A 13,251-nucleotide genomic window follows, 5' to 3' on the forward strand; every position below is an offset into this window, starting at 1 on the left:
TGGTAGTGAATTCATAGGATGATGATGATGGTGTAGCAAGTATTCCTGTCTCGCTATCATCCCTCGGTAGAGTTCTGTTTAATTTTGAGCCATGTTTTTATTTTTAGATGTTTGTAATTTTTACCAGGGAATCTTTGTTTGCTAAAGGAATATTGGCTATACTGGTCCGTTCCATTAAGGAACATCCATTTTGAACACATTCCAAGTATGTATTTGTTACATGTGGATTAGTCCTCTAGCCTAATACGCACTGTAATATCCTACTTTAGTTCACAGATGATAATTTTATTATAAACGGTTTCGCCCCGAATATACTTGCTGGGCTCATCAGTAAAGTAGATGCAAGTATATTCTACTTTAGACCGATTAAAAGATGTTAAATAAATGGTAGTGAATTCATAGGATGATGATGATGGTGTAGCAAGTATTCCTGTCTCGCTATCATCCCTCGGTAGAGTTCTGTTTAATTTTGAGCCATGTTTTTATTTTTAGATGTTTGTAATTTTTACCAGGGAATCTTTGTTTGCTAAAGGAATATCGGCTATACTGGTCCGTTCCATTAAGGAACATCCATTTTGAACACATTCCAAGTATGTATTTGTTACATGTGGATTAGTCCTCTAGCCTAATACGCACTATAATATCCTACTTTAGTTTACAGATGATAATTTTATTATAAACGGTTTCGCCCCGAATATACTTGCTGGGCTCATCAGTAAAGTAGATGCAAGTATATTCTACTTTAGAACGATTGAAAGATGTTAAATAAATGATAGTGAATTTATCGGATAATGATAGTGGTGTACCAAGTATTTTTGTCTTGCTATCATCCTTTGGTCGAATTCTGTTCAATTTCAAGCCATGTTTTTATTCTTAGATGTTTGTAATTTTTGACCAGGGAATCTTTATTTGTAAATTCTGGCAAACCATTGAATAAAAGTAATTATTTTTTTTTTTTTATGGCGTGAAAATTAAGTGCTTATTAAATGCTTCCAGAAGTCTCGATGCATTCTCTGAGAAAAAATAGTTATTTAGGAAAAGTATGTAACTTCCACAATAAGATATAAATCAAAGCATATGTCCTATGCTGTAAAAGAAGCGCTGTTGAAAATGAAATCAATTTGACAACGCGCAGTGTTAAAATAGGATAACACCGGTGTAGGTCGTTTGATATGGCAGAGTTAAATTAGTGTAAAGGCGAAACAATATCGATATAAAAGTGAGGTAAAATGCCTCCATTCAGAGTATTAATTTTAGACAATGACTTTTTTTAAGTTCTGTTTTGATCTGCCAGTTTGAGATTTTCCAGCGGTAAAGCTTGGAAGTTATCGTTCCAGCGTAAATTGAATGGAACGTTATTAAGGTGCTCATCAAGTGCTAGAGATTGCAGGTGAGAATAAAGCTTGAGGTGATTTTTTCGTTCTGGGAAAGTGTAGTGGAATTCCTGCTTGGAAAATTTTCTTAAAAACTTCGTATAGAGAGTTGTGATACGCTTAAACTATTCTACGTAGAAAAACGATTTATCAATTATAGTCAGTTATTTTCTATTTCAACTTCAGGTTTGGTCTGCTAATGTGAGATTTTCCAGCGGTGAAGCTTGGAAATTATCGTCGCAGAGTAAATTGAATGGAACGTCATTTAGGTGCTCATTAAGTGCTAGAGATTGCAGGTGAGAATAAAGCTTGAGATGATTTTCTCGTTCTGGGAAACAGTAGTGGAAACACTGCTTGGAGAATTTTTTTAAAAACTTCGTATAGAGAGTTGTGATACGTTTAAACTAGCCATTCTACCTGGAAAAACGATTAAAAAATTATAATTAGTTATTTTCCATTTTAACTTCCAGTTGGGTCTGCCAGTTTAAGATTTTTCAGCGGTAATGAAATGTCTTTATTTCAGATATTTTAAAAATTATAGAGCTTACTGATTTCGGCACTATTTTTGAAAAAGAATTATTCAACAGATTTTGAAATTTTGAAGTTTAAGAGAGTTAGCTTGAACTGGCCTACAAAAATTTTTCCACATGCATACGTTAGTATGTGTTCCTGTGTGTGTGTGTACGTGCACGTATATAACTCTTTTTGTTATGTATCTTCGAAATGGATCAAGATCAAATATCTCGCTCAAAAAATCGTAGTTCAAACAACTCAAATAAGTGTTATTTTCAATCATTTAGGGGCAGTGGCTGGAGGGCGAAATGGGCTTTCTGAAATATCTGACTCCTCGCAGAATTTTAAACTTTTTTAACTCAATAGTCAATTAATGAGTTAATTTTTTATCGCTTTAGATCTGAGAAAATTACACAATCCTAGCGAATAAAAAGCATTGGCTTCTACTCAAGTTATACGCCATAGAAATCACTTCTGATCTGATATCTTTGATCCTTCTCATTAATAGACAAAGAAGTATATTGATCTTCCAATTTTACTTTAGAGCATCTAATTTTCTCAGTATACTATCATTAACTCGAATAGTTCGATCAGATGAACATAAATTAATTTTGGCTCTTTAGTAGTTTAAGCTCAGTAAAAAAGTACTCCATACTATTAATATCAAGTGATGTAAAATATGCGTGTCTTATTTGGTAATGACTTTCGTCGCAAATATTACTCTTGTTTTTGACCAATCATTACAAATTATTGAACAACCAAAATTTCTTTGTTTCATTTAATTAACGTTAAGCGAAAAGTTTTTAAGTAAAGTATTGCTGTTAAATAATCCTTTTATTGCTTATTTTAATATTTTCACAGTTTTTTATTATCTTATTTACTTAATTCTAATTTTATTCATCCTAATTATTTTACATCGATGTAGCTATAACATTTCCTCACTAAATATTCAACAAAAGTACTCCAATACTAATGGAATATTACAATAAAAGAAAACACAAGAATTATTTAGCTTGATCAGGTTTAAAATGTTAGCCATTATTTTATGTTTTCAAATTCAAACTGAAACAAAAAATTAAACATTGTGTTTCCACATTGAGTTTCTTATACATCATTTTGTTAATCAACTATACTATAAAAAGTAGAGTATTATCTAAATGATGTAATCTCCAGGGCTAGTACGGAATTTTGAATATTTTGGGGAATGTCTAATCTTTCAATCAGTTTTGCAGTAAGGTAAAATATTAGAAAAAAAGGCATGAAAATTTTCATTTCAAACTTTAATTTCATCAGTTTTACACGTAATATAAAGTTATACTTCATATAGGCACTATTTATTTAGAATCATAATATTTTTTGACGAAATAGTCATAAATATATCAATATTATTCTTCATATTTGTCACTTGTTTTTGGTTTCGACTAGAATATCAATCTTATGATATATTTAATCAGGTAATATACAAGATTAACTCCGGGTTCACTTTAAATCCATCTGGTCTTTTTATTTCTTTGGAATTAAATTCCGACCATCTGCCATTTATGTAAAAGAAAGTAGTATAATGACCAATTTTATCCAGGTCATTTTTCTCTAGATGATTCCGACTAGTTCGAGTGGTCATATATGGGGATTGAAAGTGAATCAAACCTTGTAGATAAAATGGCTCTTTCATAAAAGATAATTGTATTTTATTAGGTATCTTTTTTAGCATTATATCTGGGTTAATTTCTTTCAGCGTGGTTTGATCATGTTATGTCCGCCGCTTAAATTTAAATTAATTATCCGGGATTTCTCCCTTTGGTAGCGATAGAAAAATTTAGACGAGCGATTTGGAGGTTGCGGACAACATTGAAGAATACGAGGAAGAGGTATCTTCCTATAATTTATTATTTATGGTGGATCTTTTACTTCGAAGTAAGAACCCAAACGTCTCCGAAGAGACCGGTGATCTTGTGTTGAACCAGTTATCTCATGAAAGGATAGAATGTAAATCTTTCACCTACCTTTCGATGTTTCTTTCTTTCTAGTCACGGCAGGTTAGATCCCTCCAGAACGTTGCAGCTCACTCAGCTTCCTCCTGTAGGATTTGGTTGGATGGGCGCGGCTGGGGTTGTAGGATGTAAACTTATGTGCTACTCTCGAATGAAACTCGGAAGGCTGAACTTATGGTTTTTCTGCTTTTTATTTCTGATTTAGCTACAATTCACTTGTACACTGAATCCTTTACACAAATTTTTAACATTTGATATTTTAAGAATATTGATTATTCTCGGATATTTTATAAGATTTGTATTTTATATTTAATGCGTCCTTTTTACACACCCGAGAGGTGATTTTATGCGCAAAATAACTCAGACCGAGATGGAATCGCAAATACACGTGATTTGCGTCACTATTTCAATCGGACCGGAAGTTTCTATTAATCTGTGAGGATTTTTAATAGATAAGAAGTCGATTATTGCTTTTTCAACGCCTAAGCGGAATCCTGCAATAATTGACTGCAAAAAGATGTCAATTTTAGAATGCCTTATTGATTATTCAACGCCGAAGCGGATTCCTGCAATAAGGTTTAAATAGAAAAATATTAAAGATCCTCTTATTGACTTTTCAACGCCTGGGGCGGAATCCTGCAATAAGAGTGCACGAAAGTTCGACGTTCGAATATTCGCGGACCGTAAGTTAGAAGAACCGACTAGCCTAGAGCTATGGGTGCTCAGGCTTTTTATAAACTTTGATTTGGTGATTGATGGGGAATTTTTAATTATTGTCATTGGTGGAAGGTGACGACAGTTTATTAATTGTTCGTTAAACTTATTGCAGTTATCCTCCCACTATTCTTTGCCGCATAAAAAGGTGGACAAAGCTGACGCTGCGTTTTTGCGCACTTTTGAAAAGAAGAGCTCTGTAATAATTATTTTAAATAATTATTAGGATAAAAAAAAATTAATTGGACATAACAATCCCCCTGGAAAGTAAGAGGGTTGCAAAACTCTCTTGCTTTCCTAAACATATGCCCCCTCTTTTACAAAGGCTCGCGATAACGCTTACAATTCTAAAAAGGCTTACAGCTAGGATATTATATAATTTTATAAAGAAATAGAAGATTAATTAAAATTTTTTTTTTCTGATCTTTCTAAATATATGTATTTATATATGTAAATCTCTAAATATATATATATATATATATCAAATATTTATGATATGATTTATATATTATTATTTTATTTTATATAGTTTTCCTCTAAAATCTATTATTTTTCCATCACCAAAATAATAACAATTTTAAACATTACGTAGGATTTTTATCAAAAATTAGGATTATAAGCATATTATGTAGTTTATCTCTCTACATGCATAGATGCATACCCATTCGTATATGTGTACGGATGACCTTGAGGCTGTAAAAAGGTACCGAAATAGGCTGGAGAGAATAATTCGTTTATGCTGTGCGAATCTGCATTTAGCCGACATCTAGCGATGTTTAATTGCGAATAGGTTTGCCGCGTCTGCATGAAGGATTTGATCTCCAGCTAGCGTCTTATCTCAAGACGCATTCCGCTGACGCTCCTTGCGATTAATGAGTAGGAATACTCAGTGTAAAATTAACATTGAAGCCGGCAACTTTGGTAGTGTAAAAAAAAAATAATTTACTTAGTCTCAAATTTTCAAGTTCATATATGGAAAAAAAAAATGTACGTGACCCAGCAGAATTATCGCGGTTTTTCTACCTGGTTTCAACTCGTGAGGCACCGGTTTTATTATGTTGTAAGTATTTTTTTCATCGTTTTTCCTTAAAATATAAAAAAAAAAACTTAATTAAGAGAAAAAAAATTTTTTTTTTCCTTTTTTTTTTCTTTTCTCAGGCGTTGTTGGAGATAGGAATCAGAGTGGATGTATTCACGAGGCTGATCAACCCCCTGCTGGGAATGCGGCTCTTTTTGGACATAAAAGAACTCGTGGGGGTTCTACCTCCCGAACTCGAGGAGGTCACACGATATTTCCGTGCCTCCTGGGCCATCACCCCTCCTCGGGTTCAATTGGCGGCTCCGAATGTGGAGGACATTTGGGTCCTGGCCACTAACATCATCGAGACGGCCGAGGACCTTATGAGGTATGGAGATAAGTCGCATTTATTGGAAGGTTTTTTTTTTTTTTTTTTTTTTTAAATTTTGTTTAATAAAATTTTGTTTTCTCTTTGTTTTTTCAGAGCCGACCTGCCCGGAGCCCCTAGAATATCAGCCCTTCCCAGTAGCGGGTTGAGAAAACCCTAAGAAAAGGTGGAAAGAGAAAAGAGGAAGAAAAAAACAAAACTTTTTCCCCCTATATATATATATATATATATATATATATATATATATATGTATATATATATATATATATATAATTTGTGTTTTAACAGTTCTTTTCTTCTTTTTTTTTGTAAAAATAAAAAAAACATAAAAAGAAAATATATCCCTTTTTTTTTATTAACCAGTAGTTTCCTTCCTTTTATTTAATTACCGCCAAAACTTTTTTTTTTTCAATTACCACTTAAAATATTTAATATTTACCATGTTATTATCTGAGTTGACCATAAAATCTCACACACTTGCATAATTAATTAACAATTTAATTGATTAATTAAACAATTACTAAAAACTAATATTCTAAATTCATCTAAAGGACATTTAGAAGATTAAGTTCTAGAATTAATATAATTTTAAGGTAATTTTTAGTCTTAGATTTAATTTTAATTTAAATTTTAGGATGTAAGTACAGGTTACGCTAAGGCTGTGTATCTTGTGTGCGTGGGAGTGAGCGCGCGATATAAGATGTGGAGATTGAGAGAGAGCGAATGCTCGGCATATGGAGGGGGGGGGGGGTAGTTAATCGGTCTCTTCTTTGCCCGCGTTCGCCTCTCCCGCGGTAGCATAGCATCAATGAGAGGTTAATTATCGACCGTCGTATTGGTCTCATCTTAGTAAATCTTAACCGGCAAGTGGCGCCATCTTACGGCAGCCAAAGGAACCATTCTTTCAAACAGCTTATTTCGTTGACGACATAGATTACCCGATTTTTACAGGAATAATCCTCATACTGGATGGATTCTAACAATAATAAAAGGTGAAATTATGCCAAAATAGAGAATAATGATCATGTATGAATGCGGGATGCATGAAGAGAGGTTTTTACAGGTTTTTTTTTTTATAATATAGGCGAAAAATTTCCTTTCTATGCTTTCTGGCAATGTCTTAGATTTAAAAATTATTACAAATTTCATGTTCAGCTTAGTATAAATTATAGTTGATTTTGTCAGATTATCATGAACTTTTGTGCTGATTTAGCAAGGTCATGTTTAATTTTATATAATTTATTCTTTTTGAAGGAAAAGATAATATTTGAATATAGTGCTTTAGTTGAGTTGTTCTTATAGCTAGTGGACGTTCGTTGCAATAAGAGGTAAGTTGGCTAATTTTTATTAAAACCCATTTTCAATTATAAAAATACGAAATTTTGGTAGTGTCTGGTTCAGTTCATGATCTGAATTTCGATAATTCCAGGATTTGTTGCTGAAAATGTGTTTTAATCGCCCACCTTTCGAGATTGTCGTTCCAGAATTGGATCCCTTACCGATCCCTCTGAAGGAGGTTCTCTTCGAGGTACAAGCTCGCTGGTCCTTGGATTCGGACCCGATTTTTTTATTCGCGACTAACCAGTGTGAGATCGATTGGATCCATTCTGTGGCACCACCGTCACCCCCGCTGGATGCCGATGATCGTGTTCTTACCCTATTAGAGGTGAACGGATTAATCTTTTTTTTTTTTTTTTTTTTTTTTTATATTTTAATTTGTTAACTTATGGATTTCAGTATATGGTGGTCAATTTGCACTTGCATTTTACTGATAATGCCGAGGTTCGTGACAGCTATTTATTGGAAGTTTTGAGAAATTACCGGGACATTCGAGAAAACAGAAATAATTTGCGGTTGTTGAACTCCAGTTTAAGGGATTCTTCCATCGCCTGGCTATTCAAAAGGTGTTAATGGTTGTAAAAATTTTTCCTTTTTTTTTGAAATAAAAGAAGGTTTTGAATGGATTTGCAAAGGTTTAAATTTTATTTATTTATTCCTAAAGAGTTCCCCGTAATATTTTCATTCTTTAACTTATTTCTTTTACTGCTAACTCTCTCACGGGTGACGCGTCTCATTACTGCTGACTAGCCATTTATGCGCAGAGTCAGTCATTCAGTCATCTGGTTTGAAGCTAGCATAATGTGTGTGTCTGCTGGTCAGAAGTACGACCTTGGGGATCCCATTTATTACTTTCTAAAAACCTATGCAGAGTTTGCTTACATTCGAAGAATTTTTGCAATCTGGGACCCCAAAATTCATATTTGTGAGTGCTATTACTTGTGTGGTGTACGCAACAATCTGTTACACGTAAGTGTTTAAGTGTTAAGTCAAGGTCAATTGTGTTTATAAAGTCATAATTCTATTCGTTTGTCCAGTATTATTTAAGCTGTGGTTCTCTGCCCTACTGTCCTGACCGGTTAAAGCGTGAGCTTTTCCTGGCCTGGAGTAAACATCTCTGGAGGGAAAAGGACGAGGATGAAGATGATTGGATGGAAGATTGGATACCGATCTCTTGGCTCTTTGAGGAGGACGGGAAAGATGAGCCAGAGGGGGGAAATTTCGAGGAATTGGACTAAAATGGTGCGATTTGATCGTCACCAGCGTTTGCTGGGTGAATCAGATGTTATCACTCTCGAGTCACTTTTAGCTGTCAATTTTCTCTTTTCAATAAAGAGGAAATGAGCTTAAAGATCGTTTGTTCCTTCTTTTAACCCAGAACCTTCCCATCCTTTTTAATAACCGTATACAATCTCGGATATAAATAATATGCGAGTGTAAACGGAGAGAAAAAGCGATTTTTATTTTCTCTTCCTCTTTTCTTTTAAATTTATTATTATTATTGTTAAATGGCGCAATTCGCCAGGTAAGTTAATTAAAATTTTTAAGGAACATGTGACCATTATGAGGTGAGTAAAGTCCTGATGTTCGTTTTTGAGAGAAAATATCTTTTCTATTTATTGCTTCCATTTTCTGTTATTATAGGAGGTGAAATCGGAGTAATAAGGAGATTTTCCTGGAGCTGAATTTTAAGAAGGCGAATTTTAGTGGAGAATGGTGTTTCCTCAGGAGTTATTTCAACGGCTAGAGAAGTGGCTGTTAATAATGTTCAGAGTTGCGCATGCGTTGTGAAAGGTAAGCACTTGTCTCTTAGTTAGATTTTTAAAAATAATTTCTTTAGTTTCAACAGGAATTACCAATTCTCCTGTTTTCTCACATGTCCAGGTGACTTAAAAATTTGTTATAATTTGAATGAATTTTGAATTTAGATATATAATTTTTCAAAACTTAATCTTATCAAATTAGATTTTAAACATTTCCTTAATTAGAATATAGTAATATAATTTTTCCTTAAAATGTTACGCCGGTAAAAAAGGAATCCTCTTTCAAGACGACGTAAAGTGTCAGTAAATGGATAAGAATTTTGTAAAGTCTCAGAAAGGCCCGAAAATTATTTTTGGTTCTGGATTTAAAGTACTTTAAAAGAGGATTTCTATTTTCCGTGAAATTTTGATTTGACTTATACATTATTCTTATCTTGTTTAGGATGACTAGATCGGAGCGTTGAAGTCTGAGAGGCGAATGCCTCTCGTGGTACGAGTTGGGGTTGCTAATTTGCTTGCAGAGAAGACGACACGACTTGAAAGAGCTGGTGGAGTTTCCTGGAGCTCGATGACTTCTGGTTGGTCCTTGATTTGGACAGACCTCAATTTGGAGTCTGAGGTACGCCTGGTTTCTTTTACTATTTTGGGATGTACCTCGCCTGGCTGCTTGTTTTTCTTGTAGGTGAAGCAGCGCTTCTTGCTTGAGCATACGCAACATTTGAAGAATATTGGAACGACGAGAATGACACACAGGACAGCTAGGATGGACATGTTTCGCACCGTCATCGTTCGATGAATATCGTCTTCTTGATGGTGTAACGATATTTCAGACATTCGATTTTTCGTTTTTTCCAATCCTGCTCCCCAGGGTTGGAATTTGTCTACTGTTTTTAACGGATCGACGTTTTTCTTGAAGATAAATCCAGATATTTTGGGTTCAGCTGTTAAGTTCGTTGATAGCGTTTCCAAGGTTAAGTTTAACCTTGGCAAGGTGATGTTCAGCTGAGTGATCTCTTCATCTATGCTTTTGATTATATATTTTCCGCTTCTCATTTCGCATCTACCGTGAACATGGACCATTCCTGTTCCGTTGATGTGATATTCTTTCTCAACTGGATTTAAGCACTTGAAGATTAGCTGTTCTTCCTTACAAGTCGAATACGCCCAAGAATTTGGTTGATTGAGCTTGATCCATATGGTTTTACACTCTGGGATGATACGGACATTGCACGGTCTTGAGATATCTTCAGTTGACTTCAAAAGCAGCTTCATTTTGCAGTCTACTTCTTCTTGGACTTCCGCAGACTGGAATGGTATGTCGGGTCGACAAGACAAATAGTCCCCGATAGATCTGCAATTGTTGATATATTCAGAATCTGCTAGGTAGAATCTCCTCAAGCCTGGATCGGTAACTAGGAACCTTTTTGATGGTAGTATCGTCAGTGTTTGAATTTTTCCATTGAGATTTTCTGGCTTTGGCAGTGGTCTCATTTCGTATGACAATAACGGAATTTCATGGAACAGGGGTAAGGTTACTATGATATGTAGGTAACCTTTCGCCCTTGCTACCTTTACTGTAGACACAGCTGACAAGGTTGAAATATCCATTCGGTCAATTGGTTGAGGTGGATTCAAATCCGGATACTTCTTCATGATGTCGACGGTTGCTTGGTAGAGATGGCTTGGTGATATAGCTTGTGGGGAAAGTCTGCCGGCCTTGGCTTCCTCTATGATGGTTTCAGCTTCCTTCAGGACTCGAAGATGGTTACTGGCAATCTCCTTTCGTTCATCCCCCTGCAGCATGACTTTCATCAAATATGCGAGTTTACCCAAGGAATTATTGGTGGAATTCATAAAGTTCGTGGTAGCATCTGCGAGATTATTTAGATTGGACTGCATTTGCGCCTCGCTTTGGAGAATAGTATTGATCTCACTCTTGACAAGGTGAGTGGCGGTCTGTACTAGGTGCACCATTTCTGCATTGTCTTGATATAATTTGTTGATCTCCTTGGTGATATGTTCTTTGTCTTCGTAGTCCATGGTTCCAAACAGTTCTCGGGCAATTGTGCCAACGAACCCGAACCATGGAGCTCGTTGATTACGGTCAAACGGCGGAGTTTTGAATGTTGTCTCTTCAAGGAGCTGGTCCAAACGGCTTTTAGCTTGGTTTATGGAGGTTTGTATTTCCGTTATCAGGTCCATCTTCAGGTAGTGCATGCAGGACCCAGAGCCGATAATTTTGGTACAACCTAGCATGGTCGAGTGGAGATAGTCCCACTCAAAGGGATACATATCGACCAATCCTCGGACGTTAATGGAAGAAATGATGCACTAGTTTTCTTCTACCGGGTGAATCTTCTTAAACGGGTCATACAGTAGACCCGGGTTGTCTGCCAGTGGCCGGATGGTCAGGTCGTCCTTGGATTGACCCCCTTCGATGATGATGACCAAGAATGTCAATAACTGTCTCATGATGGTGAGAGATTTGAAGATCTGAAACAGAGAACTTAATAAAGGTTTAGCCTTATGGTCAAAAGCAGGTTTAGCTTTATTAGGGTTTACCAATTTGCGGTTCCCTTTGTCGTTCAGGTAGATCAGACTCCCAAATTCGTTAATTTCGACGATTTCATAGGGCCCGGTATAATAACCATCGAGTTCATTTTTCCGTGGTTCCTTTAGAACATAAATAAAGTCGCCTATCTTGAAGGTTTTAGCGTGTATGTGTCGATCGTAACGAATTTTGGAATCTTGTTTTGCCTTATTAAGACAATCCGCAGCGATTTCTCTGACTTCTGACAGTCTACTCATAAGATCAGCGAGATAGTCGGAATAAGTTTCGATTCTGGAATAATCGGGGAACTGGGTTAGTAACCGAGCTCTTCGACCAAACATCAGCTCGAATGGAGTGAATTTGGTTGAAGTATGCACATTGGTATTGTAACTCAACGCCGCAAGACTCACATATCGATCCCAGTCCGGATACTTATCCGAGATTACTCTTAAGAAATCTATCAGTGATTGATGGCTCCTTTCTAGAGAACCATTTGATTGGGAGTAATAACCCGAAGTCGTTAATCTTTGGATTTTTAGGGCTTTCGCAAATTGTTGTATTATTTTAGAGGTAAATGAAGTACTTTTATCTGAAAGGATGACTTTCGGGCAACCATAATAGCACATATAACGATCTACAAGGGCTTCTGCCACTGTCGTCGATCGGATATCAGGTATCGGAATTGCTGTTACGGCTTTCGAAAAATTATCCTGAATAGTCAATATGTGGACATTCCCACTCCTAGTCATAGGAAGTGGTCCCACGGTATCAATAGAGATTTTCTCGAAGGAATCGAAGGGAGTATCGGTTATCATCATTGGTTGTTTTGTTTTGATTCGGGTGAGTTTATTCTTCTGGCAGATTTCGCATTTCCGGATGAATCTATAGATTCTTTCCTTCATGCCTGGCCAGTAAAATCTCTCTCGAATTCGCCAATAAGTTTTCACGACACCCTTGTGGCCCGCAATAGGGCTGCAGTGGTTTTTTCAATGATTTTATCGCGTAACTCTTCGGTAGGAACTTCTACATTTCCTTCGCAAAGTGTTACCTCGATAGGACAGTCGCCCAATTCTTGTATAAGATAAGGCTTAATGTTTATATCATCGAATTCATCCCCCTGCTTCGCCATGCGGAATGTATAAATTTCGTGTTTGAACATGGACACTCTTAAATTTCGTAATTCTTCAATTAAATTATTTAAATCGATTTTCTCGAAATGATTTTTCTTGACAAAGACCGTGAAGATAACGCACTGACCCAATTTTGTGATTAATACATCACCCATTTTTGGTTTGGCTGTCTTCAGATCTTCCTGGTCGATGAAAGTGAGATCTCTTAACAATCGTGAAATTGGTTTCACCAACTCGCAATCCAGGGACAGGAAATGTACCATGTGATCTCTCATATAAGTAATTCCATCTCGACTGTCCTTAAATTTGATTCGATTTTCAGGTAGTTTTCGAGGTCTATCAGACTCAGAGCTCGAGGAAGACGAAACTTCCGGTGGTGAATAGCGTTGATCACTCAGATCCTCCGCTATATCTGAGGAAGGAGGTTCAAATACGTACCACGGAGCTTGATTCGGAAGTTTAGGAGGTAAAT

The sequence above is a fragment of the Microplitis demolitor genome, chromosome 4 (genome assembly GCF_026212275.2).
Source record: "Microplitis demolitor isolate Queensland-Clemson2020A chromosome 4, iyMicDemo2.1a, whole genome shotgun sequence".
In the NCBI taxonomy this organism is placed as follows: domain Eukaryota; kingdom Metazoa; phylum Arthropoda; class Insecta; order Hymenoptera; family Braconidae; genus Microplitis; species Microplitis demolitor.